Source organism: Puma concolor, chromosome E3 (genome assembly GCF_028749965.1).
Source record: "Puma concolor isolate L17-30 chromosome E3, mPumCon1.1.hap2, whole genome shotgun sequence".
NCBI lineage: Eukaryota > Metazoa > Chordata > Mammalia > Carnivora > Felidae > Puma > Puma concolor.
The window spans coordinates 23,195,380-23,201,379 of record NC_141682.1 but is presented as its reverse complement, the minus strand read 5'-3'; positions in this window follow the sequence as shown (position 1 = coordinate 23,201,379).

Below are 6,000 nucleotides of genomic sequence, written 5' to 3'. Positions count from 1 at the left end.
TTCACCTCTCTGCGCCGCTTACCTGCTGAGTTCTGGTTGTGCAGATTGTGGTTCAGGTTGTGCAGATTGTTGTGTTAATCCTCAAATCGGTTTTCTAGGTGTGTGGGATGGTTTAGTGTTGATCTGGCTATATATTTCATGGATGTGAGACACACACAAAAAACTATATGTTACTGATTTCTAATTTAATTCCATTTTGGTAGGAGAAGACCTTATATGATTTTTATTTATTCGAGTTTATTGAAATTTGTCTTATGACTGAGGCTGTCATTTATCCTGGTAAGCATTCTATGCGCACTTGAAAACAATGTGTATTCTGCTATTGTCATATGGAATGTCCGGTAAATGTCAATTAGAGTGAGTTTGTCAAAATGTTCAAGTTTTCTATGCTTATTTTCTGTATAGTTGTTCTATTAATTATTGAAAGATGGATGTTGAAATATCTGCCTATCATTGTGGATCTGCCTGTTTTTCCTGACTGTACTATCTCTTGTGCTTCATTTATTTTGAAGCTCTCTTATTTGGTGAATAAATGTTAAGTTTGTTATATGTTCTTGATTAATTAACCCTAATTAATTAATTAATTAATTAATTTCATTATGAAATTACCCTCTTTATCTCTTGTAGTAGACATCTCCCTATGTTTGATATTGATAGAACCAATCTACCCTTCTTTTGGTTAATGTTAGCATAGTATAATCTTTTCCCATCTTTGTGTTTTTAACCTATTTGTATTTTATATTTAAAATGGGTTTCTTTTAACATACAATTGGTTCTTGCTTTTTGATTCACTCTCACAGTCTCTGCTTTGGAATGGGGTGTTTAGATCATTTATATTTAATGTGATTGCTGATATGAATGGGTTGAAATCATCTTTGTTTCCCTTTTCCTTTTTTCTGTTTTCAGGTGAAATGAATATTTTTGTTATTCCATTTCATCTTCTCTGTTGGTATATTAGCTATGACTTCTAATTATGTTATTTTACTGCTTGCTTTAGGTTTATACTATATATCTTACACTTAATCACAGCCCACTTTCAAGTGATATTCCACTTCACATATAGTTAGTATAAGGATCTTATACTTCTATTTCTCTTCTTCTGGTTTTCATGCTATTTTTTTTGTCATATACTTTACTTCTAGTTATTTTGTATACCCACGATACATTATTATTTTTACAGAGCTTTAAATAAGAAATAAAGTATTTATATTTACTATTCTTTGTCCTCTTTATTCCTTTATAATCTCAAGGAATTGAGATTCCTTTATGTAGATCCAGATTGCCATCTGGCATCATTTTCTTCTGCCTGAAGGACTTCCTTGAACATTTCCTATAGTGAAGGTCTGCTGGTGATGAATTTTTTTCAGCTTTTGTATGACTAAAAACATTTTTATTTTGCTTTACTTTTTGAAAGATTTATTGCTAAGTGTAGAATTCTAGGTTGACTTTTTTTCCTTTTACTAAAGGAAAGATGTTATACTGTGTCTCATATGCATTTTTTCCAACAGAAATTTACTATCATCCTTCCTTTTGTTTCTCTGTAAAATTTTCCACTCTCTCATTGCTTATTTTTTGGAACAGCTTTATTGAAATATAATTCACATATTGCACATTTAAAGTATACAACTCAGTGGTTTTTAGTATATTCACAGAGTTGTGCAGTGATCACTACACAACCTTAGAGGATTTTATCACCCCCAGAAAGAAACCCATACCCTTTAGCTGTTACCACATCCCCAATACCCTCATCTCTCCAGCCCTAGTCTACTTTTCTTTACAGATGTGCGTATACTGGATATTCAATGTAAAGGGAATCATATAATACATGGGTTTTTTGACGTCTGCCTTCTTTCACTTAATATGTTTTTAAGGTTCATTCATGTTGCACCTTGTATCAGTATTTAATTTCTTTTTATGACCACATAATATTTCATTTTAAGTATATACTACATTTTGCTTCTCTATTAATCATTTGAGGGACACTTAGATTTCCATGTTTTGGCTATTGTGATTAATGCTGCTATGAACACTTATGTATTAGTTTTTATGAAACACGTGTTTTCTTGGGTATGCAACTAGGATCAAAACTATTGAACCAAATAGTAATTGAATATTTAACTTTTTAGGTAATTGCCAAACTGTTTTCCAAAGTGGCTGCACCATTGTACATTCTCACCAGCAGTGTAGAGGATTCTAATTTCTCCCTATCTTTGCCAACACAAAAGCGTGTTTTTTTTTTTAATTATAGCAATTCCAGCAGATGTGAAATGATCCCTACCCACTTTTAATATTTCCTCTTTATAGTTGGTTTTAAGCAGTTTGATTATGACATTCTTTGGTGTAGTTTTCCTTATGTTTCTCATGGTTAGTGTTTGTTTAGCTTTTTGGATCTTTGTGTTTATAGTTTTCATCTATTTGGAAAAATTTCAGCCATAATTTTTTTTCCTTTTTTTAAAATCTAGAAGACTGATTTTGTTCTTTGTTCCATCTTCCATGTTTCTACCTAACATGTCTCATCTTTCCTCTAGCACATATGGAAGGTAATTATTGTAACTGCTTGCACTTCCTTATATACTAATTCTATTGTGTGCCATTTCTAGGTTAGTTTTGATTGATTATTTCTCCTCTCCATGAGTTATGTTTTTCTGTTTCTTTGCACGTCTGTTAATATTGGAGATCAGATGGTAGACTTGTGAATTTTACTTTGACGTGTGCTAGCTGTTTCTGTGTTTCTTTAAATACTTTTGAACTTTGATAGGGGGTGCAGTTCAGTTACTTGGAAACCTGCTGATCCTTTCAAAGCTTGCTTTGAAAGTTTGTTTGGTTAAACCAGAGTTGTGTTTAGTCTAGGCATAATTCAGTCCCACCACTGAGGCAAAACACTTCTAACTGTCCTACCTGATACCCTGTGAATTAGGAAGTTTTCCATTCTAGGATAGTGAGCAGGAGGTATTCCTGGCCCTATGTGTACCCCCAAAACTCAGTCTCTCAAATCCTTTGGGGTAGTTTTTCCCATCGTGTTAGGTAGTTTTCTCACAGACATGTGATGTTATGTACTCAACTGAAGACTTGAGAGATACCCTTGCACTTCATTTTCTGTGCAGCTCTGTCCTCTCCAGTGAACTGCCCTGAAAACTCTATTGGCATTGGCCTCCCTGGACTCCCAGCTCTGTCTCTTTGACTTAGGGAGACTGTCAGACTCCGTTTGAGTTCCAATCTGCACTGCAGCTTGGAAACTCTCTCTAGGGAGTAATATGGGGCAATAATAGGGCTTATCTCCTTGGTTTCCTTTGTCTCGAAGATCACTGTCCTTTGTTATCTGACATTCAATGTCTTGAAAACTTGTCATATATTTTGTCTTTTTTTTTTCAATTTCAGGCAGAAGGGTACATCTAATTCCTGTTATTCCATCTTATTTGGAATCAAAGGGCACTCCCTCTTTTTTAAAAGTTAAGCATAAAGTTTTTTAATAGACTTCATTCAACTGTTTTATTATATGAAATTTATAGTGTCTGTCCTGCTCTTTGTTCTGGCTGTGTGTTAAAAGAACTGGTGTTTTTAAATTTTGGATTATGAACTCATCTGTGATGGGAACTTAATCTGTGGGTATTCTTTGAGGCCTGGGCTTAAGGAATTTGCTTTTAGATCAGTTTTATGTTTGCCTGTCCAAGGCTCCTCTCTTTATGTGTTATTTTTTATTTTTGTTTTTTCTGGGTCATAAAAGTGGTTTACAGTTGACCTTTGAACAACACAACCTTGAACTGTGGAGGTCACTTGTACATGGACTTTTTTTTTTTACAGGACAGTACTATAAATGTAGTTTCTCTTTGTTATGATTTTCTTAATAACATTTTCTTTTTTCTAGCTTACTTTATATTATAAGAATACAGTATTATATATAACATAAAAATATGTATTAATTGACTGTTTAGGCTTCTGGTCAACAGAAAGATATTAGTAGTTAAGTTTTTGAAGAGTCAAAAGTTTGTGGATTTTTACTGCATCGGGGGTCAGTGCCACTAATCCCTGTGTTGTTCAAGAGTCGACTGTATATTCAAACATCAAGGGCACGTGAGGACAAGACAGGCTTATTAATTATCAGGGGAGTCATTTTTTCTCTGACTTAGAATTCAGGTCAGATCCCACAAGACCCATGTTTTCTTGGACATAAAGGTAAACTTTGTCCTGTTCCACATTTTCATTGAGAATACAGTGCTTTAAGGGCCCTAAGTTGATGTAGAAATTTCATTTCCAGCTCTCAGGGGCAAGACTTTGTCACCTTCAGCTGCCTGGGCTACAACCCAATCTTCTAAGGCTACCACATCCCCACCAAGCACCAGTTCTTCAAGATTGGCACAGTGTTAATTTATGGTGCTTGGCTCTCTGGTTTTCTGTTTCCTCTTGCCTTTTAGGCAGCTCCGCTCTGCACTTGAAAGAATGCCTGTTATATTTTATCCAGAACTTCTCTATGCCTATCGGGTCCTCCATATTGTCAGGAATAGAATTTTCCAATTTACTTCTTAACCCACTGTCACCAGACCTCCACCTCCACAAGTTCATTGATGACCAGCAAGCAACAGCCAAATTCCTTGGATGCGGTTTCAGTTAGGATGTGTTCCAACCACAAGTGGTAAAATAGCTGGTCATTTTGGCAGTTCAATTCCATTAAGGACCTATGGCTTTTCTGTCCTTTTTTGTAATGTTTATTTAGAGAGAGAGGGAGAGAGAGAGAGAGAGAGAATGCACATGTGCACATGGGGAAGGGGCAGATGGGGGAAGAGAGAGAGAATCCCAAGCAGGCTCCACACTGAGTGCAGAGCCCAATGGGGGGCTCCATCTCACAGCTGTGGGATCATGACCTGAGCCAAAATCAAGAGTTGGATGCTCAACCAACTGAGCCACTCAGGCACCCCTTTCAGTCTTCTTCTTTGCCATCTTTAGCATGTTAATGATGTTCTTTAACTCATTGTCACACGGCTGTCTCCCATGACCACATCCAAGTAGCAAAATGTAGCAAGCAAGAAAAGGACTTTTTTCCTCATGAGGCTCCCTCTTATTAAATAGGAAAAATCTTTCCAGAAGGTCCAAGCAGTTGACCCTCTCACCCCTCTGGCAAGAACTGTCACATGCCTACATTGGAAACATTGCTATTGGAATGTTTATAAAGGGGTTTTGTTGACAGGGAATATGAGTTGTAGAAATGTGTAAGGCAAGAAGTTCTACACCTGAACTTCACCCCTGCCTCCAGCCTCCCACCTCCCTGCCGCACCCTCACTCACCACCCATTCTGCCAATACAGGAAACTGAATCTAATCACTTTCCAGTAAACTCATCTGGGTGGTTTTTCTCTGCTTCAGATTTAAAGCAAGTAAAATGAAAGATTTTTCTCTTTTCAGGGGCCCCTTGGTGGCTCAATCAGTTAAACATCCAGCTTCAGCTCAGGTCATAATTTCATGATTTGTGAGTTTGAGCCTCATATCAGGCTCTCTCCTGTCAGCACAGAGCTGGCTTTGGATCCTCTGTCCCCATCTTTCTCTGCCCGTCCCACACTTGTTTTCTTTCTCAAAAATAAACATTTAACAAAGAAAAAAAATCTTAAAAAAAAAAAAAAAGATTTTTCTCTTGTTGCTCTCCACCCTGGGGTTGATAAGCTCTGATACTCACTCAGATGAACTAACTAGTAAAGAAACCGTGTGGACCACTTTCCTTAGAAGGAGAGTCCTTCACTATCACTTTGCAATTTGGGGGTGAGGTCCAGCAAAAGAGGATTATGTCTGAAGGCCAGATGGGCGCCAGTGGAAAGAGACAGCTCCAAATAAAAAAGTTTTGTCCTACACAATAAAGCAGAGGTGTCTGTGACACACATACTTGACTGCTTACCCCTGATGGAGTTTAAATGGTGTGATAAATTGTTTCCTGCATGTGGCAGAAGGGGGGGGGGGCAGGGTGGTTAGGGTAGAAATCAGATTTGGGCCTAGACAAACAGGGAATTTACATTTC